Genomic DNA, 23,600 nt, shown 5'->3' with positions numbered 1-23,600 from the left:
TTTTATTTATTCATTCATGAAACACACACACACACACACACACACACACACACACACACAGAGAGAGAGAGAGACAGGCAGAGGGAGAAGCAGGCCCCACACAGGGAGGCTGACGAGCCTGAGCCTGATGTGGGACTGAATCCCGGGTCTCCAGGATCACGCCCTGGGCCGCAGGCGGTGCTAAACCGCTGAGCCACACCGGCTGCCCTGTCTGCCTCTTTTTATATAACATTCTTGAAATGATAAATTATAGAAATGGAGAACAGATTAGTGTTTGCCAGTGACTAAAGAGGAAGCGGTATGGTATAATAGGCAACATGAGGGATCTTTATAATGTTGGAAATGTTCTGTATCTTGACTGTGTCAGTGCCAACACCCTGGTTGTTTTTTTTTTTTATTTTTTATTATTTATGATAGTCACAGAGAGAGAGAGAGAGGCAGGGACACAGGCAGAGGGAGAAGCAGGCTCCAGGCACCGGGAGCCCGATGTGGGATTCGATTCCGGATCTCCAGGATCGCGCCCTGGGCCAAAGGCAGGCGCCAAACCGCTGCGCCACCCAGGGATCCCCAACACCCTGGTTGTAATTTTACACTGTAGTTCTGGAATATGTTAATCCTGGGAGAAATTGGGTTAAAGGTAAATGGATCTCTCTGCATTATTTCTAACAGCTGCATGTGAATTTGTAATGATCTCAAAATAAAGAATTTAATGGAAAACAATATGTATTTTTTAAAGTGATGGAATTAGCAAATAACAGGAGACTATTAAAAATGACCAAGAAAACTAGAAATAGAACCAAAATGCTTAGAAAATAAATATATTGTGGGGCACCTGGGAGACTCAGTGATTGGGTGTCTGCCTTTGGCTCGGGTCGCAGTCCTGGGGTCCGAGGATCCAGTCCTGCATCAGGCTCCCTGTGGGGAGCCTGCTTCTCCCTCTGCCTATGTCTCTGCCTCTCTCGCTGTGTCTCTCATGAATAAATAAATAAAATCTTTTTTAAAAAGATTGTAAATACATTGTTAAAATTAATGGCGTATTGGTCTCCTATGGCTGCTGTAATAAGTTACTGCAAATTTAGTGGCTTAAAACAACACATATTTATTTTCTTATATTTCTGGAGGTCAGAAGTCTGAATTAGTCTCACTGTGCCAAAATCAAAGTGTCAGCAAGACTGTTCTTTCGGAGGCTCTATGGAAGAACCCAATTTGTTGCCTTTTTTCTTCTAGGAACCACCACAGTTCTTGGCTTAGAACCCCATTCCTCCATCTTCAAAGCCAGCAGCATCAGGCCAAATCCTTTCCTGCTTACCATCTCTGATTCTTCTTTTTCTGCCTCTCTCTTCCACTCATAAGGGCCCTTATAACGACACTGGGCTCACCTGGATAATCCACCACAATTTTCCCATCTCAAGGTGAGCTGATTACCACCCTGAATTCCATCTGCTACTTTAATTCTGCTTTGCGATATTCACATTTTCCAGGTATAGGCCATGGACATCATGGGGGGGGGGGGGAGTATTAATTACTCTGCCTACCACAGATGGGTTAAAGAGCAGATTCAAATATTTGCAAAATAATTAATGAATGGAAAGACAGAAATGAAGAGGTTACTCAGAATGGAGCCAAAGAAACAGGATATATAAAATATGAGTTTAAAAGTTATGGAACATAAAATTAAGAATCCTAGGAGAAAAGAGAATCTTTCTAATTTTTCTACCAGAGGTTAATATAAGGGTAAATGGAAAGAATTAGTATCTTTATTGTCTTCATTTTGGTGTATCTTATCAATTTTACATTGATAAAGTTTTACTTTTGAGTTTGAACATACTTTTCTCAGAAGGCAACCTTTGATAGGAACTTAAATATTCTTGAGCATTTGCGGTCACAGACTGAGTGCATTTTAGTGTGAATGACAACACATGATAGCATCAGTATGTCTTGTGTAGACTTTCCCCGTTTAAAAGGTTTATACATATTTTATTGGGGAAATTTATTGAAAATGTATTTGGTTGGGGGAAATCACGGATTCACGTAAACGGTGTAAGATGCAGCCAAGAACAGATTTAAGAACAGGAAGAAAAGCTTAGATTTTTAAAAGTATAAATCGAAGTAAATGCTCTGTTGCAACAAGTCTGATTACTTTGAGAAGCTTTTCCTCCAGGCACACGGGTTCCATTTTAAAAGAGTTTCACCGACTTCGACTCTGGTTGCAGGATCTGGGATGGTACTTTTATTTTTTAAATTTATTTTTAAAATTTTTAAAGATTTTATTTATCTATTCATGCGAGACACACAGAGGGGGCAGAGACCCAGGCGGAGGGAGAAGCAGGCTCCTCGCAGGGAGCCCGACGCGGGACTCGATCCCTGGACCCCGGCGTCAGGACCTGAGCCGACGGCCACCCGGGTGCCCCCTGGGGGGTGCTTTGGAGAGGCCTGGCCCGGGCTCTGGGCCGCCGCGGCCCGCCTGGCCAGGAGAGTTCCCGAGCGCGTCGCTCCCGAGCGTGCTCTCCCGCGGGCTCACCCCGCCCTGCGCCGAGCGCCCCTCGCGCCCCCCGCCCCTCGCGCGCCCCGCGTGTCCCCACCTCCCGCCAGCCCGGCCCAAGCGCAGACCCCGCCTCGGCCGCCTGGCACCGCCTCCCCCTCCGCACCGCCAGCTGGGGCGCGTGGGCGCGGCCGCCGGTGCCCTCCCGGCCAGTTCCCGTTCCGGGCCGGGGCCCAGCCGCTCCCGCCCTAAGCCTCCCGCCGCCGCCCGCGCCGCGAGCTCCCCGGGTCAGCGCGCTTGGCGGGGGGTCTCCGCGCTCCCGGGTCTGCGCGCTTGGGGGGGGTCTCCGCGCTTGGGGGGGGTCTCCGCGCTCCCGGGTCTGCGCGCTCCGAGGTCTCCGCGCTTGGGGGGGGTCTCCGCGCTCCCGGGTCTCCGCGCTTGGCGGGGGGGTCTCCGCGCTCCCGGGTCTGCGCGCTCCGAGGTCTCCGCGCTTGGTGGGGGGGTCTCCGCGCTCCCGGGTCTGCGCGCTCCGAGGTCTCCGTGCTTGGTGGGGGGGTCTCCGCACTTGGTGGGGGGGTCTCCGCACTTGGGGGGGGGGTCTCCGCGCTTCGGCGGTAAGTCTCCGCGCTCCCGGGTTCTCCGCGCTCCCGGGGGGGTGTCTCCACGCTCCTGGGGGTGTCTCCGCGCTCTCGAGGGTCTCCGCGCTCCCGGGGGGGTGTCTCCACGCTCCGAGGGTCTCCGCGCTCCCGGGGGTGTCTCCGCGCTCTCGAGGGTCTCCGCGCTCCCGGGGGTGTCTCCGCGCTCCTGGGGGTGTCTCCGCGCTCCTGGGGGTGTCTCCGCGCTCCCCGGGGTGTCTCCGCGCTCTTGGGGGTGTCTCCGTGCTCTCGAGGGTCTCCGCGCTCTTGGGGGTGTCTCCGCGCTCTCGAGGGTCTCCGCGCTCCTGGGGGTGTCTCCGCGCTCTCGAGGGTCTCCGCGCTCCGGGGGTCTCCGCGCTCCGGGTCTCGCTCTGGGTCCCAGCTGCCTCGAGGTCTGCACGGGACGAACCCAAGTAAGTTTCAGCGACGCGCGACGGTTCGCTCGGGGAAGAGGTTTCCCAGGGGCCCTGGGCGCGGCGAGCGAGGAGGCGCAGAGCGGAGGGGGCGGGTTGTGGGCGCAGCGCGAAGCTCCCCGGGCAGAGCTCCGGGTGGAACCGGGAGGAGAAATGCAGAAAAAGTTCAGGCGGATGAACTTCAGTGTCTGCGGGATCATCGATCCCTCCTTGGGGAATTTTCTAAATCCTTCCGGCAGCTTAGAAGGCCCCGGTCCTACATCAGAGTCTGGGGGAGGGTGGGGGGGAGCCAGGCCTCAATTGCGTTTAAATTCCCCCGGTTGGGAAGGGAAGGCGGGCGGGCGGCCGGGCCGACCCCCGATGGGGACCGGCCGCAGACGGAGCCGGTGCACCCGGCGCTGCGCGGCCCCGGGGCGGCAGGGCCTTCGCTCGGGCTGTGCGCGCCGCCCCGAGGGGAATGGGACTTGCGGGGTCAGAACCTCACCTATTCGTACAGCCTTTGGCACGCTGTGAAAACTCGGGCTGCCTTATGACCCCCGCTTGGTTCTGCCTTCTGGAAAACGGCTCCATTGTTGCATTTGAAATGAAGTTGGGGGAAATCAGGAAACTCGAGGCCTTGACACTTGTGGGTGATCTGCTTTAAGGGTGAGGCCGGCTGTGCTTGCCACAGGGTTGGGTTTGTCCCCCTTGCTAAAAGCCCCCATCCGGCTTAGGCCCTATCCAGCCAAGGGTACCTCGACTGCGAATATCTGAGAGGGGCGGATTTCACAGGAGGGACCCCTCTTCACCCTGGGGGAGATGCTGGGGGCAAGTAGCTACCAACCCAGAAGCAGGGACATTGCACAAGACACAGACTTCTACCACATGTGCAGGGCAGATAAAGAAAAAAAAAAAAAAAAAAGCTGGATTTGAAACAAACAACAGCGGAGAGGTAGAAGAAAGGACTCTCAAAGGTTTTAAGAAGAGTACATTTAATTTTTGTGGGGAAAGAAGTTCAGAGCTTTGGAGTCCCATCAGACTGGGACCCAAATTCAGATTCTCTCACTTCTGTGATATGTGACCATAGATAAGTCACCTGAAAACTGGGACTACAAATGCTAACTTAATATAATTAAATGAGATAACGTGTGCCTGGCAGGGCAGGTGGCACATGGCAGGTGCACTGTGAGTGGTGGTTATTTGTGTCTGACAATTTTCTTAATACAGACATGATGTGCGGGTGGATGGGGGTTGTCCAAAATTGTCTCCCTCAATACTCCGTAACCCAGCTCTTCTCCTGCCCCTTGGGCCTCTGGGTGCTTTGAGGTCTAAACGTTCCGGCCTCCACTTCCTCCCACCTCCTTCCCCCAGGGCTAGTTGATGGCTCTGGAATATGGCTCACTCTGAATGATGGGAATGCATTTTTTTATTTTTTTAAAAGGATTTTTAATTTATTCATTTGAGACAGAGAAAGAGAGAACGCACAAGCAGGGGAGAGAGGTAGAGGGAAGAAGGAGAAGCAGACTCCCAGCTGAGCCAGGAGCCAGACACAGGGCTCGATCCCAGGACCCCGAGATCATGACCTGAGCTGAAGGCAGATGTGTAACCATCTGAGCCACGCAAGTGCCCTGGGGAATGAATTTCTTGATAAAAGAAAGCAGTCCCTCATCTTGAGACATCTCCACCCCACTGCCACATATATAAAAAATGGGCTTCCAAGAAAACTGGGCTGTTTATAGGGTCTCAGGATTGATGTGGGCACACATGTGGCTCTCCTGTTGGCAGTGTCCCCACCCTACACCTGGGCTGCTCCTGTTTTGCCTCTGACTCTTAGCCTAGGGACAATGAACCGTTCTTCAATGACCAACAGTCAGGAATTTGGGGAAGGGGGACTCAGATCCTACAATTGTCATGCCAACATCCCAGATGAACCTGTCACCCAGAAACCTGCTGTGTTTGTCAGTGACGATCAGGATCACTTACAGTAACAGCAGCACTGTTTAGATATTAGTAACATAAACAGTGATGTCATGTAAAAAAGAAGATCAGTGTTTCATGGTATATGAAACATGGTATATGAAAAAATCACTGATTTTTACTTACACGAGGATATCAAATTCTTTTTATCTAAGAGAAGAGTTCAGTATTTCTTCAAAACCTGAGACCTAAGCCTAGGGTTTGAGGTTTAAGTTACTGGTTTATTTTACCATTCTCTTTTTGGGGAGGATTTTAGGCAAGATGAAATTAGAGAAGCTAAAATTTGTACTTGTGCTGAATTTTTGTCATGCAGAAGCTGTAGATATTTTGCATGTTTCTAGAAGTCCTGTTTTCTTTTATTGTCCGGGCGAAGTCAGTTGTGTGCCACACAAAGGGCCTCCTTTCATCCATCCACAAGTCTGAACTTGTTCGGAGGAAAAGCCTTTGGTGCATCAAATGCTCATTGAGGGCAAGCATTTTTTCCAAACTTGCCTTTTATATAAGAAGTGAGTAGTCACTGCCATTCAATTGATTTATGTTTTTTTTTTTTCTAAAGATTTATTTACTCATGAGAGACTCAGAGAGAGGCAGAGACATAGGCAGAGGGAGAAGCAGGCTCCCCACAGGGAGCCTGATATAGGACTTGATCCCGGATCTCCAGGATCATACCCTGAGCCAAAGGCAGATGCTCCGGGCACCTGGGTGGCTCAGTGGTGCCACTTAGGACTTTGGCTGAATAGTCCTTTTCCTCTAAATTATAGAAAACTATAGTTTAAAGGACTGATAAATAGGTCCTAAATTATCATAAGGGCCCAGGGAATTGCAAAGTGAGCACCAGATTAAGCACCAGCTTTTAGTAGGTATTTTATTTTATTTTGTTTTGTTTTTTATTTATTTTTTTGTAGGCTCCATGCGCATTGTGGAGCCCAGCATGGGGCTTGAACTCACAACTCCAAGATCAAAGCCTGAGCTGATATCAAGAGTCAGGCCCTTAACCGACTAAGGCACCCAGACATCCCTAGTAGGTTGATATTTCAATAAAACATGAAAACTCACCACATTCTTTTTGTTTCAGGATGTTGGTAGTTGCCTTCTTTCCGTGTCTTCATCACCAGGCAGGTAAGAGGCAGTAAATAGTTGTGAGGATTTGTAGGTATTTTCAGAGCCACATGCAACCGGTAGGACAGTCGTGCATTGCTAGGGAAAATCCTTCCATGGCAAGAGCTGTGAGCAGATGATGATTTACTTGAAAAAATATTTGTGCTGTTCTAATTTTCAAAAAATCAAAGTCTCATGACTAAGAACTTTCTGTGTGCATCCCCCAGTTGCTACCTATGACCCCAAACTAAACCTTCTAGAAGGAACTTGGTGGAAAGGTAGGCTTTTCTTTGGGGATACCCTTACTTCATATAGTTCATGACAGTGGGCTCTTTCGTTGGGATGGAGGCACTCAGGGACCCACCCCATTTATCAAGGGAGTGTTTTACTTTTAATATGAATTCAGGCATGTCTGCGGTTTTGAGTTGAGGTAGGAGATCTGTAACAAATATAGACAGGCAGGACGAAAATGGAGGAGACTATGGTTTTGGGGTCAGAACTGAGCTCAGGCCTCTGCTTGGTTCCTTAACTGTGTGACCTCAGCCAAGAGACTTAACCTCTCGGACCCTGCGTCCTCCTTTGTCAAATACTTAAAAGCATTCTTAATTTACAGAGCGGTTTTGAGTATTTGGTGAGGTAATTGGTGGAAAGTGCTTAGCACACCCCCTGGCTTTCAGGAAATGGTAATTGCTCCGATGCTGCTGCTGAAGATTGCTTGGGTTGGAGTGCTGGTCTTGCCCTCTCCGAGCTGTGTGGCTTTGGATAAGGTGACTGACACTCATGAGCCTCAGTGTTTGTATCTGTAAAATGGGGATAACTCTACCTACCTATGTGGAAGGATTGATTTGAGGCCTGATGAGATGATGATGCATCTGATCGGTGGACCCTAAATAAAAGCAAACAGGTACATCGATTTACTTTGCACAGCCCTGAGCCAATAGCCCTCTGCGCTAGTTATCATTTCCCCCATTTTACAGATGAGATGACTAAGGCTTAGTGAGATGAAATAACTAGCTCGAAGGCAACAGAGAGTCCATGCTGCACCCAGGATTTGAAGCAGACCCCACTGAACCAGAGGTCCAGGAGCACCCCTCCCTCTGCTCACCTCCTCCTTGTTTCCATACCCGCCTTCTGTAATTGGCCGGCAGATGTGATTATGCTCCTGGAAGGGCTCTGTTTCTGGATGCAGGGCCCCAGCTTCCAAACAACTGTCTGCTTATGAAGTGAAAGTAAGACTCCTCCCCCACCCCAGATTTGCAGCTTTTAAATCTCGACTGTGGCTTCCAGTGGCTGAACCAGTGGGTGGTGACGGGTGTGGTGGGGTTGGGGGAGCCCTGATACTCACATTGATGACTGTTACCAGAATGGGTTATGATGTTTATTTTGAGAAAAACGTCATCTCGGTGCACTGAGATTGCGAGCCTGGGTGTAATAAAACCTACCTTCCCCCGGACAGGTGTGATCCCTGGGGAGACAGAAACCAGGCATGGAAGTTCCAGATGGGGTTCAGGCAAGAGGACACAACAGTATTTAAAGAACATTCCCCTCCCACCCCAAAGTGCCAGGCCTGTTCCAAGTAGATTGCCTTTTTTTTTTTTTTTTTAAATTTCCTACTCATCTTCTCTCTTCTGGACACCTCAGCAGCTTTTGCCTCTTTGGGGGATCTGGCAATCTCTGGAGAGGCCTGAGCCAGTGAAACTTGGGCCCAGATAAGCAAATTCTCCACTGAGTGAACTGTGGATGCTCTCGCCTTTCAGATAATGAGGTGGCAATTGTTTTTCTGGCTTTCCCCTGGGTGTGAAGTGCTCTGCTGGCTCCCCAGCCTGGTGTTGAGGGCTGTTAGGAAGCTATTTGTAGCTCCCGGTTCCTCCTGGCTCACTGGGGCTTCGGTTCTTCAACGTATTTATTCAACAAGTATTATCAGAAGACCTGGCTAGTGCCAGCCTATTAAAATATTTGGGATCTGGGAATAAATGAAACAGTCTCAGCACCTGGCCAGATGGAGTTTGCAGGCTACCGGAGGAGTAAGGGGGATGTACCGCACAAATACATAGTTCTGTGCTAAGTGTTGCAAGGGAAAACAGTAGGATGTCATGAGATCAAGTACCAGAGCTGTACTAGGATTAGGGAAGACTGGGGTATGCCTTTCCAAGAATGAGCCTTTTCAGCTAGGACTTGGGACGAAAAAGAGCCAGAGCCTGCCAGACACAGGGAACAGCAGGTTGAAGGCTCAGAGGCGGGAATGAGCCGGCTGTGTGGGGGAACATGTAGAGAGAGCTGAAGAATGAACCAAACTCAGGCCAAGCAGAGCTTCCCAGGCTGGAAAAGATTTGGAATTTTATTCTAAAAGGCAATGGGGTAGGGAGTGTGTGTGTGTGTGTGTGTGTGTGCTTTGGTTGGTGCTCGGCTCATTCGGTTGAGTGTCTGCCTTCGGCTTGGGTCATGATCCCTGGGTCCTGAGATCGAGCCCTGTGTCAGGCTCCATGATCAGTGGGGAGTCTGCTTCTCCTCTGCCTCTCATTCTGATCATTCCCTCTCAAATAAGTAAATAGAACAACAACAAAAAAAAAGGTATTGGGAGGCCTTGAGGAGATCCTCCCTCCCCCACCTGTTAGTAATCTACAAAAAAAAGTAATGAACAGTTCCTATTTGTTAAGCATTATAAGCCTTAATGTGTGAGACAATTCTGAAGGCAGAAATTATGGTTTTCAATTTCTAGATGAACCAACTGAAGCTCAGAATAAAGTAAAAGCTGGCAGGACCAGGAATCGGAGCACCGGCTCTGTGGTTCTGCGGGGCAGATGTGTAGATGCGCGTGGGCCTCCTAGGCACGAGCATCCTTCAGCAGGAGCCTCAGTGGATGGATGTGGGTGGATTCCAGTCCTTCCTGGCTCCTTGGAAACAGGAACAAAAGGCCCCGAAGAGCAGAGGCAGGTTGGAAGTGTGGGTGTCAGAGCATCAGGGTCTGCAGATACAGCTGCTGGGAATCTGGTCCCCCCGCCCCTGCCGCCCTGGCCAAGGGAAGGGGCATTGGACAGTTCTTCATGCTAGTCTGCTCTCCCTGTGGCTTTTCCCCAAAAGCCCTGAAAGATGTGCTTTCTCCACACTGTTCATCACCTGGGGAGTGCATACACTTAAAAGACACAGGGTTTTGGGGAAAAAAAAATTCTTTTTTGGAGCTTTCAGGTCACAGAAAAAGCCTCCTAATCATAAGAGGCTGAGACCTCACCACGGCATGCCAGCTTGCTTTGGGGGCAGGGGCTGGGGGACTGGACCCGTACTGCCCCCTTTCTCCGTACTCCTGTGATGAGGTCACAGAATGAGAGGCCATGCAGGTCAGGTGTATTTGGGCTGGTGGGTGGGCCTGTTCCCTCAGGTAGGACGCACTGGGTGAGAACTCTGGAGGGCTCAGGCCCAGAGTGTTGCTGCCTCTTGGGGTACTTTGCATCCTCTTAACCCCTCAGCACCCTTCAGGGCCACCCTAGTACATCCCAGATACCCCGTGGCCAAGCTCCAGGGTAGATTTGTATCTCAGGCGGTTCTGACTTGTGGCTGCATCTTCAAGTGGGGTGAATAAAAGTCTCCAGCTAAGTGTTTTGGCCAGCAATCAGCAGTGTTTATTTACTCAAGGCCAAGTTTCAACTTCAGCCTCTCGAGGTGACTAATATATTCTGTTCTTATGGAGTGCCTTTCCTTTGAGAAGCCCCAGACACTTTCTCTGCTGGTTCTTAATGCCATCTCCAGATGTCGTGGGGCTTCTGGATCTGACGCTTCTGGAGCACTTTCTTCCCTGAATACGTAAATCCACTTACCAAGTTCCAGATCTGGGTCTCCGATTCAGGCCTCTGTTGTCTTCTGTTTTGAGATATTTCTATTCGCTGGCCCCTCAGAGATGAATAGCAAGCAGGGTGTTTTTGGAACTTTGTTTTTCAAAGCCTGGATAACACCAGAAAAATGTCTGGCAACAGTTAATTGCACATCAGTCTCATAAGGCCTCCTGGCAGGTCATTGTCACAAAGCATAAGTGATTTTGTGCCGAGAGCGTATATAGACAGTGCCCTGGAAGGCATGAGTTCTGGTTGAACTTTTTAAGACAGCAGCTAATACAAATGCCTTTGAGCAGTGGAAAGTACTGGTGCCTGCAAATCTGACCGTACCCACTAATAAACTTATTAGCAAGTGAGTGTGTGAACTCTGGGATTAACGTCCAATGCACGTTAATGAAGCACCTGCTATAAAAGTGCATGTGCCAGATTCATTCATTCAGCAGTTTTTTAGCTGCGTCTTCTATCTAGAGATACGGTGACTAACCCGAGAGACCCCATGCCCCGAAGTCAAATGCTGGGCCTCCAGGATGGACCAGACTGAAGTCCTAGCCCAGTCTCGCTTCTTGACCAGGATAAGTGAAGACCAGTGCAGTTCTAAACACTGTGTGTATATCCCCTCAGTGAACCCTCCGCAGCCTTAGGAGCTAGGTTCTGTTATTATCTGCATTTTAACACCAAAGCGTAGGGGGAGGCATGATGTCATTTGTCCTAATCGCACAGTTAGTGATTGGAATCAGGTAAGCTGGTTTCAGAGTCTTGGCCGTTCACTGCCACCATCAGTCAATGTGAAGGGAGAAGTCAGGAAAGAAAAAGCTGAAGTTCCCCATCCTCTGTGAGAAATGGGAATAAAGTACTGAGGGAGTTCCCGGTGGGGAGAGAGGGGTGGAGCCGAGGAACAGGGTGAGGGGGTCCCACCTCCCCCATTCCAACAGGCTCAGCCCCTGCTGGGTGGGGAGATGAGGTCCTGCCACACGAGCCCGTATTTTAAATACGAAAGAAGCATTTGCCTCGGTGCTGGGAGACCTGGGTTCTGGTTCTGTTTGATCCACTCGGCCCAGGGCCTCTGTTTCCTCACCTCTAAAATTGAGGGCATTGAACGACATTCTGTTCCACTCTGGAAGTCCATGGTTCCAGCAGAGAAGGGAAGGACTGGCTCTGCATGCATTCTACGCAGGGTTTCTTTTCTTTTTTAAAAATTTTTATTTATTATTCACAGAACACACAGAGGCAGAGACACAGGCAGAGGGAGAAGCAGGCTCCATGCAGGGAGCCCAGTGTGGGACTGGATCCCAGGACCCCAAGACCATGACCTGAGCCAAAGCTTGACCACTGAGCCACCCAGGTGCCCTCTACCCAAGGTTTCTGGACCAGAAGGCCTGACTCTGAGGGATGTGGAGGCAGACATTTGACTTCCCAGAAGGCCCCGGCAGTGTGACGGGACGTCTGCATTCCATCAGTGTCCACCCATCCTGAGTGATGACATCAGCTGGGGCTGCATTCCTTCCTTTGTAGGGAGGGTGGCAGTGTCTGTGTCTGGAGTCCTGTGGTGCTTTCACAAGAAGGGAAGATAGCAAAGAGATAGATGGAAGGGGGAGGGGAGAGGGGGGAGGGAGGAAGGCAAGGGAGATTATGGGAGACTTCTGTATCTGCTTTGAAATGCTGAGGGATTAAGGGCTTTCAGATACTTTAAATGAGTGTTAATGGAGCTCAAAAGCTTCCAATAATAATTGTAGCCTCATCCATCTGCTAAATTTTCTCTAGGGGGAACTGGTAGTTTCCTGGTGTGACAGAGGCATACAGGAGTGAGCTTGTTTTCCAGGATATGAATTTGAAAACAAAATAAAGCAAGTGAATAAAAATGATAACAACAGGGATGCCTGGGCATATAAGAAGAAACACTGAGATTTCTCTTGGAGGGGCACCTGGGTGGTTTAGTGGTTGAGCATCTGCCTTGGGCTCAGGGCGTGATTCTGGGGTCCTGGGATCAAGTCCCACATCAGGCTCCTTGCAGGGAGCCTGCTTCTCCCTCTGCCTGTGTCTTGGCCTCTTTCTGTGTCTCTCATGAATAAATAAATAAAATCTTAAAAAAAAAAAAAAAGAACAACAGGAAACCCATGAAAGAGAGAGAGAGATCAATCTGTGTAGACCCATTAAAGAACGGCGGCTTGTGTTTATGTAATGTCAGAAGCCTGGGAGCATAATGGAGCTAGTGTTTTTTGTGGATTGTACAGCAGGGAAAGTGGGAGCCAACTTGAGCTGACCCATTGGGTGTATTCTCTGCTCAGCTCTGCCGATACTGTGTAGCAAATTGCTGGGCATTCGCTTTCTGTGAGATTGCTGTTGGGATGGGTTAGGCCACCCACTTGCTGTTGGGCGCCATGAATACCCATTTGGTTCAAGTCAACAAACACAGTATAATTACCTTCATCATTTTAGAACTGGTCTGAGGAGGCTGTGGATCCTATTCACCAAAATGAATCTTATTCAAGAGAAGAGAAATTTCCTTGAGGAGAGTCCAGATGTGACCCTCGATGCTCATAGGTGTGTGGGTTCAAGTTTTGCTGGGGTTTAGCATCAGGTTGACCGGGTCTATTCTAAATAGTGTTTTACAACCCAGGTAATATCTCTGAAGTAGGCAGGGAATGATGGCTTTATTGAACTCGTCTGAACTTTGAATTCAACAAGTAAATACTTAATTATCTATTATCTGATATCAACGATCAATTTCTGTTGTCCAGGTCTGTGGGAGTTTTAGAAATCCATGTTGTACATGGCAGCTGGTGGCTTTGCCAGAGATGGTGTTTGCTCAGTAGACCTTCATGATAGGATGTGCTTTTCACAGAAAGGGGAATCTAAAATGGTTTTGTTGGTAATGATATCTTTTGGGTGGAGAGGAGATATATTGAGTGGGAAAGTGCGAGGCCCCTTTGGCATCATCCATCAAAATGAAAGCATCACTTGGGATCAAAGTATTCCACAGAAGGCAGTTGAGTTGAGATTGTTTTATTTTTTAAAATTTTTACTTTTTTTAAAAAAGATTTTATTTATTTATTCATGAGAGACACAGGGAGAGAGGCAGAGACACAGGCAGAGAGAGAAGCAGGCTCCATGCAGGGAGCCCGATGTGGGACTTGATCCCGGGTCTCTAGGATCAGGCCATGAGCTGAAGGCAACACTAAACTGCTGAGTCACCCAGGCTGCCCAAGTTGAGATTGTTTTAAACTGTGCAGAGGTTTGTGCTACCTGAGAGAAAGGGGAAAATACAAATGGAAACGAAGTATTTGGTGATCATGGAACATTTCTTCAATAGGATATTGCTTGAGGTCCTGAGATTGAAAAAAAAATCTACTTGAAAGTCAGTTTTGTTGATTCTTTTGCTGTGGGATTTTTTGTGTGTGAGGATTGATATTTTCATTTTAGATTCCTTCTTTCAAACCAGACTTCGTGGCAATGCCACGAGTGGACAGCCTCCTATTAAATTGAAGACAGAATAAAACTGTTCCTACTCACAACCCTGTCAGCTTGACTGTGATATTTCATCAAACAAGGAGGATCTCATTTATTTATAGGTGCACAGAGAGAGTCGTAACATCCCACCTGAGTTCCTTTGGTTTCAATGAACTGTCATTTCGTTTAATGGGGACTGAGCCTTTTTTTTCTAGGGGGATGTGCTCTTTGAGTGAAAGTCAAAGTTCCTTAGGACCAAGTGATTGCTGAGAATGTTTCACTGACTTGTCTCGAAACAGCCTAAGATGCCTTGATGATTAAAAAGGCTCTAAAGTGGGATATCTGGGTGGTGTAGTTGGTTAAGCATCTGACTCTTGGTTTTGGCTCAGGTCCTCATCTCGGGGTGGTGGGAATGAGCACTGAATCAGGCTCCACACTCAGCACAGAGTCAGCTTGGGTTTCTCTGTCTCCTCCCTCTGCCCCCCCCCCCACATTCTCTCTCTCTCTCTCTCTCTCTCAAATAAATAAATTTTAAAAACAATGTAAAAGGCTCTAAAGTAACTTTAAATTATACAAGTTTATAATCTTTTTCTCAAATGTTAAAACATTACAAATAAAAGTACACGATCCTGGTGCCCCCCCTTCCCTGCCCAGAAGTGATCTCTATTCTCACAAAATGTGTCTTCTTCCAGATATTTTCTTTGCATTTATGTTTATAGATGTACGCTTGGAGAAAATATATAGGATTTTGTGTACTCCTAGTCCAGGCGATATAGGGTATAACATTTATGTAACTTGCCCGTATTTCTTTCAGCAACTTGCATTTTTCAAGTGACGCTATGTCTCGAAGATCTTTCTGTGTCAGTACAGATAGCTTTGTCATGTTTTTTTTTCTTTAGATTTTTTATTTATTCATGAAAAACACAGAGAGGGGGAGAGAGAGAGAGAGAGAGAGAGAGAGGCAGAAACACAGGCAGAGGGAGAAGCAGGCCCCATGCAGGGAGCCCGACCTGGGACTCAATCCCAGGTCTCCAGGGTCAGGCCCTGGGCCGAAGGCAGTGCTAAACTGCTAAGCCACCTGGGCTGCCCTGTCACGTTCTTTTTCATCACTGAGATGGTTCAGACCCGACCATCCTGACTGGCAGTAGTGGTGACAGTGGCCTGGACTAAGGTGCAGTTCTGGCGTGGGGCAGGTAGCTGGGTGAAAGGACAGGATGTGGGACCACAGCAAGTAGCCACCTCAGTCCAAATCAAGAGTATGCTTGACCTTCTCGTGTGCCTTTCTTCCTTTTTGATACATTAGTCTTATTTTTTAATAGATGACTGTAAGTCAGAGGTAGGCAGAGAATGGTGTTTTATTTTAACTCTTGATCAGTAGGGTCAATTTTATGGTATTGGAAAAAAAATTGTAGTGGCTTATCTTTAAGGGTGGTCCTTTAATGCCATGGGGTTGTGTCTGAGAGGAACTGCTGTCTTGTGAAGGAAGGGTGAGGGCTGTGGTGTGCATCCTGCTCTGCCTCCAGCCAGCTGTCTGGCCTGTGACATCTCACTTCACCCCTCTGGGCCTCAGTTTCCCAACACATGAGTGCTTTTCTTGTCCAAAAGCATGGTATCTGTCCTTCTGACCTAGGTTACAGATAATCCCAAAATCTCAACAGCTCAAACAACAGAGGTGTGTGTCTTGCTCATACCCTGCCCATTACAGTCTGGCAGGAGGCAGTCCTCGCTGCCGTGATTTGTGGGCCTGGGCAGATGGAACAGCCACATTCTTGCAGGAGCTGGTCCAAGTGCCAGAGGAAGTTGCACGCTGATTTCCGTTGCACTGAGGCAGCAAAAAGCTTCCTACTTGGAGTAATTCCCTCCACTTCTGTTCACATTTCATGAGTGAAAGCAAGTGACCCAGGGGGGTATGGAAGTGTAACCCTTCCTGGTATCTAGGAAGAGTCCAAACCATTAGTTTGTTTCTTAAAGATTTTATTTTTAAGTAACCTCTACACCCAACATGGGGCTTAAACTCACAACCCCGAGATCAAGAGCCAAATGCTCTGCCCACTGAGCAGCCAGGTGCCCCACGAGTCCAAAACTATTTAACGGGCCACCTACTTCTCTCACTGTGTTGTTTTTCAAGTAAGCAGGAGGAAAGTCTGTGAAACTGTCCTATGGTCAATTAAGTCATATCCCATATGCAGATCCTCTCTAGGTATAAAACCATTGACCTTTTTTCCCCTGCAGCCTCCAAGTTTCCAGAGAGCAGCAACCTGTTGGAGAACTCACATTTCGAGAAATGAACAGAACTTGGCAGCAGCGGGACAGGGGAGGGCGGTGGCAGGTGGCGAAGGGGTCAGGGTAGGTGCAGAGGTGCACAGCCCTGGCCAGATTCCATAGCACCTGGATGCTAGCAAAGCTGGCTTTGGTTTTGCGTGTGTTTGTTTGGTTTCCAGACTCCAAGTGGACACTTGCCACAGTAGAAATGCTTGTCGAGTGGCCTGGCTCCACAGAGCTCTGTTGAAAACACTCTGGGTTGTAATGCTAAGTCAGCATCTGTCCCATTGTTAAAGAACGTTTGAAGGACTAGGCCTCAGATCTGTTAGGAATCTTATCTGGCGTTGCAACACCAATTTGTGAAAAGCTGTGTCATTTTTTTCTGAAATCCATATCATTCAGGCCCAGGATGAGTGATGATTCCCGGGAAAAGAGTGAAATCCTGAGGCCAGCGTAGCTGATGGGAAATGATTTTTCTTGAGGTTTCTGTTCTTGATCTAGGCTGTGTCAGTTGGGGTGGAAACCAGATCCTGTCTACTCATCCTGGGTGTTGACATTCATAGTTATACTCTGGGCAGGGTGGCCTCTGCACCCCGGCTTTGCTGGATGATTCTGCACAGAGCAAAGCTGCTGCTGAATGAACGAGTTTGCTAGCATCTAACTCACTGTCTCACTCACAGGAAACACTGAGGCCTTCTCCATTCATAGAGGTTTATTCTAAAATTTATTATATCTGTATAATCTTATTTTTTTAAAAGAATTTTTTAAAAAGAGTTTATTTATTTATTCATGAGAGAGACACACACTGAGAGGCAGAGATACAGGCAGAGGGAGAAGCAGGCTCCCTGCGGGGAGCCCAATGCTGGACTGGATCCCAGGACCCCGGGATCACACTCTGAGCTGAAGGCAGGTGCTTAACGGCTGAGCCACCCAGGTGTCCCTCTTTATAATCTTATTAAAAAGATCCACGGGATAAGGGGTGGCACCCCTGGGTGGCTGAGGAGACTGTGTCCCTCAGCAGTGGGCAGCCTTGGCTGAGCCCTCGTGTGCTAGGTGGGGGTTATTGGGACTCAGTGTGGCTCACGTTCAAACTCCGAAGGGACAGGAGCTCTAAGCCCTTCTCCGGGTCACCTGTCCCCAGCAGGACTGATGGAGGCCTGGGGGGAGCTGCGGGCTGTGCTGGCGCTCTTGCCTCATTTCCCATTTGATGTGCTCCCCATGCTTGGAATCTCTTGTTCTGTGCATCTGTCTGATGGCTAACTTCGTGGGCCTCCGTTTTCAATTCCTCTGCTGCTTAGGGTTGTCCTAAGACTCGAGTGAGATAATAGAGAAGATTCAATCAGGTGATAATTACTAGTATTTACTCAGTGCCTGGTCTAGGCTCTTTGAATATGAACTCAGTCCTTGCAGCAGCACTTTGAGGCAGGGACTGCCCCTGTGATGAAACGGAGGCCCTTGGGGAGCCTGGGCGGCTCAGTGGTTGAGCACCTGCCTTCAGCTCAAGGTGTGATCCCAGGGTCCTGGGATAGAGTCCTGCATCGGGCTCCCCGCAGGAAGCCTGCTTCTCCCTCTGCCTGTGTCTCTGCCTCTGTGTGTGTGTGTCTCTCATGAATAAATAAATAAAATATTACAAAAAGGAAGGAAAGAAAAAAAGAAACTGAGGTCCAGAGAGGCTGGCTCACTTGCTAATGAGTGGTGGGCCCCTCAGCCTGGCTGGCTCCAGGGACCATACCTCTCCTCTATGTTACTGTAGCTCTCAGAGGGAGTGGAAAGCATTAGCTGGATGCTGGGCCCCTAGTAAAGGGCTTGCTCAGTGTTTGTGCCCCCCCAGTGGGGCCACCATGCAGCACAGGGTTTGACACCTGGCCTTTGGAGAAGGACGCAGGAGGCTGGCATCCTGGAGTCTTTCCAGTGTCCCTCCCCTACTGGGTCCCCTGTGGCCTTTCCACGGGTCCTATTGCTGATAGCATGTTGTCCTGCGACTGGCCGCCGCAGATAGGGGCGTCTGGGTTTGCTGCGGTGGTTCGGGCAGGCAGGCCCAGGCTGGGCAGGTGTTACCCCTGGACGTCATCTTTGGTCCTCCAATTTGACATGTGGAATTTCTCAGTTACGAGGCTTTAAAAGAGCAAAGAGAGGCAGGTAGCTCCTATTTTTTCTTTATGAAATAAAAACCCAGTAAGTAGAGCATCTTTCAGGAACCAGCTTCTGCAGCTCAAGTGAGGGCTTTAGTGGTTACACAGACACACAAGATACTGGGCAAGTTACAGCAGATGTATATAGTGTGATGTAAGCAAGCAAAAGAGCGGTGTAGGCATAACTGCACATAGAGAAAAGCAGAAAGGGAATACTCCAGAATGTTAACAGTGGTGTAGGTGATTTGGCTTTTTCTTTAATTTTCTTTTCCTTTCTTTTTCTCTTTTTACTTTTTGCATTCCCCAAAGTTTCCACAGTGAGCAGCTAAATTGCTTTTATACTTGGGGAAAGTTATTAAAACATAAAAAGGAACATCTGTGGAGATGAATGTCTTTATAAAGTGTTTTTTATCTTAGCATCTCAGTTGCAAAGAATGCGCATTAACTTTCAGGGTCCCTTGGGATAGTAGAGAAGGAAGAAAGCAACAGCACTGCAAAATCCCTCTTTAGAAAGTGAAACTGAGTGTGGGGGAAGGGCCTTCCCAAGATCCCAGGACTGGGGGGGGGAGCTGGAGTCCCAGTCACCCTGTCCCCAGGTGGGGCTCCTTTATTTATTCATGAAAGACACACACACACAGAGGCAGAGACATAGGCAGAGGGAGATGTAGGCTCCATGTGGGGAGCCCGATGTGGGACTGGATCCTGGGACTTGATCCTGAGACTCGATCCTGAGACTTGATCCTGAGACTTGATCTTGGGACCCCAGGATCATGCCCTGGGCCAAAGGCAGGCGCTAAACCGCTGAGCCACCCAGGGATCCCCAGTGGGGCTCCTTTCTAAGCGGATCCTTTCCCCTATGCGTCCCTGTGACCTCATCTCATGCATCCTGACAGTGGGCCAGCTGCAGGGCCCCGCTAAGCACCCCCCCCCCCCCCCCCCCCGCCGCCGCCTCAACTGCCCTCCCCAGACTCCTGGCTCACACAGACCTCCCTTCATCCTGGGGTTCCAAGTTCACCTTGGGGAGAAGTCTTTGCTTTGCTCCCTGCATTCTTCTCTTACTGTGTTTTCCATGCGTTTGGTGGCCTGCTAGGTTTCTGTTGATGCTTTGCCTCTCTTGTCTGTGAGCCCCCTGAGGGTGGGGGGTACAGTGGCCTTTATGCATGAGGAAGGCAAACGAAAAAATGAATGAGCCTGAGGTCTCAGCTCTCCAGCAGGCCTGCTCACCTCCCCTGTGCTCTTCAGCTGGGAGGGCACCACTGCTGACGGTTTTGCAATAAGGCTGCCTTATAGTAGCACTTTCTGGAAGGTGTGGCTTCATGCTACTAGAGACCTACTTCCCCTCTGGCTTTTCCTGGCTGCTGCCCAGTAAAGGAGAGGGTGGTGGCAGCCAGAGAGCGTGGGGACCTGCACTGACCATGTACTTGCTCTCATCTGCTTGTTTTAAATAAATTCCTGATCTTAAAGGAGAAGCTCTCAGTATGATGTTCTTTGTGGGTTTTTTATATATGGCCTTTATTATGTTGATGTACGGTCCCTCTAAACCCACTTCATTGAGAGAATTTTTGTTTTTGTTTTGAAAGAGAGAGAGAACAGAGTGTGTGTGGGGGGGAGGTAGAGGTAGAAGGAGAGAGAGGATCCTAAGCAGATGCAGGGCTCAATCTCACAACCCTGAGATCATGACCTGAGCTGAAATCAAGAGTTAGACATTTCACTGATTGAGCCTCCCAGGCACCCCTGTTTTTCTTTTCTAATGTATGCATGTAAATAAATTTCTATGGCTTCTATAATTGTATTCCACAAATGCTGCTGTGTTGTATTTTCATTATTATATGGTTCAAACTATTTTCTAATTTCTGTTTCTTCTTTGACCAGTTGGTTTGGGGATTTTCTAGGCATCTTTTTGTCTTTGATTTCTAGCTTGATTCCACTATGGTCAGAGAATATATTCTGGATGATTTCAGTCCTTTAAAATGTGTTAAGAATTTGCAGGGCACCTGGGTGGCTCAGTCGGTTAAGCGTCTGCCTTCCACGCGGATCATGAGTCCAACGTCCCGGCATTGAGCCAGCTGCATCAGGCTCCCTCTCCTGCTTCTTCTGCCCCTCCCTCTGTTCCTGCTCATTTTCTCTCTCTCAAATAAGTAAAATCTTTTTGAAAATGTGTAAAGAACTTGCTTTAAGTCCGTTTTGATTAATATTACACGTGCACTTAAAATGCTAAGCATACTGTTGCTGTCGGGTGTGTGCTCTATAGATGTCAGTGAGGAGCCTTGTTACTCTGTTCAGATTCTCCATATTCTGACTGTTTGCTAATTTGTCCTCTTTTTGTTCTTTCAGTTACTCTGAGGCATGTATTAAAGTCCTCCATTGTGATTGTAGATTTGTCTAGTTCTTTTATGACTGTCAATTTTTGCTTTATTATTTTGAAAATGTTGCTAGGCGCATACAAATTAACACATTTGTATCATCTTTTAGAATTGATCATTTTATCATTACGACATGTTTTTCTATCTCCAGTAACATTTCTTCCCTTAAATTCTGTAATCTGACTATAGTCGCGCCAGCTCTTTTTTTTGGTAAGGGTGTATCTCCTTTCTTTTCCTGTTTGAGGAAATGAATGAATGGGACTCCATTTTATTTAAGATGTGTCTCTTTAAGCAGCATGTAATTTTTTTCTATCAAGTCTGACAAACTGTTTTATAATTAGTGTATTTAGCAAATTTACATGTAATGGAATTACTAATACATTTGGATTTATATCTGCTGTCTGGTTTCTATTTGTCTTGGCTGTTCTTTCACCTTTTAATCTCCCTGTCTTCTTTTAGAATTAAGTGTATTTATTATTCCATTTCTTCCTTCTATTGTCTACTTTTTTAGTGAGAGTCTTAAAGAAAATAATCTGAATCTTTAAATTATTACTGTCTAAAAGTAATACAACCAGTTGGCTCAGTCACTGGAGCGTATGGCTCTTAATTTTGGGATCATGGGTTCAAGTCCCATGTTGGGCATACTTAAAAAAAACAAACAGAATAAATCAAAGTCACAGTCTTGCCTAGTACCTGAAAGTGCTTTGACTTTAGAACACTTTAATTCCATTTATTCCCCTCCACCTTTTGTGTTACTGCTGTTATACATGTTAACTCTATGTATATTTTAGACTCCACAAGATGTTAATATTGTTTTGTTCAGTCAATACACATTTCTATTTACTCACATAAAACTTTACATTCCTCTCATTTTGTTTTGTCTTGGGATCATTTTTCTTCTACCTGAGAAACTCTTTAGTATTTATTTTAAAATATTGCAGCTAGGCTGACAACAAAATCTTTCAGTTTTTATTACCTGGAAATGTATCTTGCCTTTAAAAAATCACCTTCATTGTTGATATAATTTCATACAATAACATTCACAGATTATAAGTGTACAGATTGATGACTTTTGAAAATGCATGTGTGTATACGTATATGTGTGTGTATAGGTATGGTATATAATAGACTCTTAAACAACACTGGTTACTTGTTGTTGGCCTCTGTGAGAGTCACAAACTACTATATCACAGCTAGAAGCAGACGAAATCTGTTTAAAAGAACAAAATTGTCAGAACCTCTGAATCTTTCCAGAAAGCAAATTTCTAGAATGGGAAGTTACTAAATTGAACTTTTCACAGGCTCTTGATACATACTGTTAAATGGGTTCCCAGATGGTCTCCACCAGGATGCATCCCTACCCATGGCGGACGGAAGTCTCTGTCTCATGATACTATCAATAGCATTTTTGACAAAAATGCCTTGGCAAAAAATAGTTCTTATTTTTAATCTTTTCGAGCGTGAAAAGCTGTAAATCTGTTACCGATAGTTGAAAGGAATTGTACACCAACTATAAAACCAGTGGGTCCCCTACTTATTTCCTTTCTGAGTTCACAAAACTGTCAGTGATCTCACCTTTTTAACTACCTGCCTCACTGACTTTCTGAGAAACTAACCTGAAGAGCCAATTCAGAGTCATTCCTGGCCTCAGTCTTTTAGATGGAGGGTGGACAGGGCAGGAGCTCCAGTGCCCTTCTACCATGGCTTCCGGTGGTTGCTCTAGAGCTACACCATTCAGCACAGTAGCCACTGGCCACCGTAGCTGTTGAGCACTTGATGTGTGGCTGGCCCAAACTGAGAAGTGCTGTAAGTAAAGTGCACACTGGAATTCAGGGCCTTAGTATGAAAAAAATGAATGTAAGATGTTTCATTAATTCTATATTGAAATAAGAAATTTAATATATTGGGTTAAACAGAACATTATGAAAATTAATTTCTTTTTACTTTGTGGCTACTAGAAAATCTTAGATTACACATTATATTTTATTTATATTCAACATAGAGAGTTTCTCTCTTCTGTCTCTATTTCTGTTTTCCTTTGATTGCCTGCCCTCCCCCAGTACTTGCTTTGTTTTCTTCAGAGAAGCTTCCCTGCGCCTTTTATGGAGACTCTACAGACTTTATATTTAGTTCAGAAGTTCAAATTGCAAGATGGGACCTGGGCACAGATCTCCCTAAGTAGCCTAAGGTGGTGGATTGATGCTGGGATTCTGTTACCTGGGGACTAAACGTCTGTGAGGGCAGATTACAAACCCAGGAAGAAGAGGAGGGGATGGGGGTGCCATCTAACCCCCTCAGCTCCCAAGGGGCTCCCTCCCCATCAATAGGCTCTACCTCAACTTGCCTTTGTCTTAAGAGATGACTTTTGGTGGTAGACCAGCCCACCTCTGACCTTTTCTGCTTCATTTGTCTACTTCATCTTCCTCTTTTGCTCTGTGATGAGTCTTATTTTCTGGCCATCTCCATTGGCTTAATGGTTTTTTTGGTTGTTTGCTGGACTTGCCTCACCAGGATATCTGCCTTGAGTCTTTTCTAATACTATGGCCCCAGGTGAACCCCAGCCACTGGAACAGGTCCAGCTCACCAAACCTGACCCTGACCCAGCCTTGGTCTTCTGTTTGCCTGAACGTGACACCTTGACCATCTTCACTAGGCAGACCCATCTTTTACTGGGTAAAGACCATGATGGATCCCCTGTCAGGCCTAGGAGATCCCTGGCTCTGTTCGGTATTTTGGTAACCAGATGCCCATGGAGTGGATTTATCTATGGTGCCCCAGTGTATAGATTTGGTCTTCCCTTGGATCATGTTTACCAGGCAGGTTCAACTTTTTTTGTTTCCTCTTCCACCAGCCATACCTCAAGTTCCCACTGGATTGAGCTAATTCCACAAATATGATTAAATCTCAAACCGGGGCTTTGGAAATTATAGAACAACAGCCTCCTTGCCAGCTGGCTGACGTGGCATTTGTTGCTTTCCTTAGGTG

General features: G+C 47.5%; 1 protein-coding gene across 6 annotated transcripts in view; it reads left to right on the top strand.

Moving 5' to 3' along the window:
- The first annotated feature begins 3,051 nt into the window (after positions 1 to 3,051).
- Positions 3,052 to 23,600, top strand: part of NOD1 (nucleotide binding oligomerization domain containing 1) — a 66,355-nt gene continuing 45,806 nt past the window's right edge. For 3 of the 6 annotated variants that reach the window (XM_041727576.1, XM_041727575.1, XM_041727573.1), the window contains exons 1-2: positions 3,052 to 3,530; positions 6,562 to 6,605. The gene's annotated coding sequence lies outside the window, so the exon portion shown is untranslated. The remainder of the gene's footprint in view (positions 3,531 to 6,561; positions 6,606 to 23,600) is intronic. The other 3 variants (XM_041727577.1, XM_041727574.1, XM_041727578.1) reach the window with 2 other exon arrangements.

This window comes from Vulpes lagopus, chromosome 13, assembly GCF_018345385.1.
Source record: "Vulpes lagopus strain Blue_001 chromosome 13, ASM1834538v1, whole genome shotgun sequence".
In the NCBI taxonomy this organism is placed as follows: domain Eukaryota; kingdom Metazoa; phylum Chordata; class Mammalia; order Carnivora; family Canidae; genus Vulpes; species Vulpes lagopus.
This window is presented reverse-complemented; position numbering and strand designations above follow the sequence as displayed.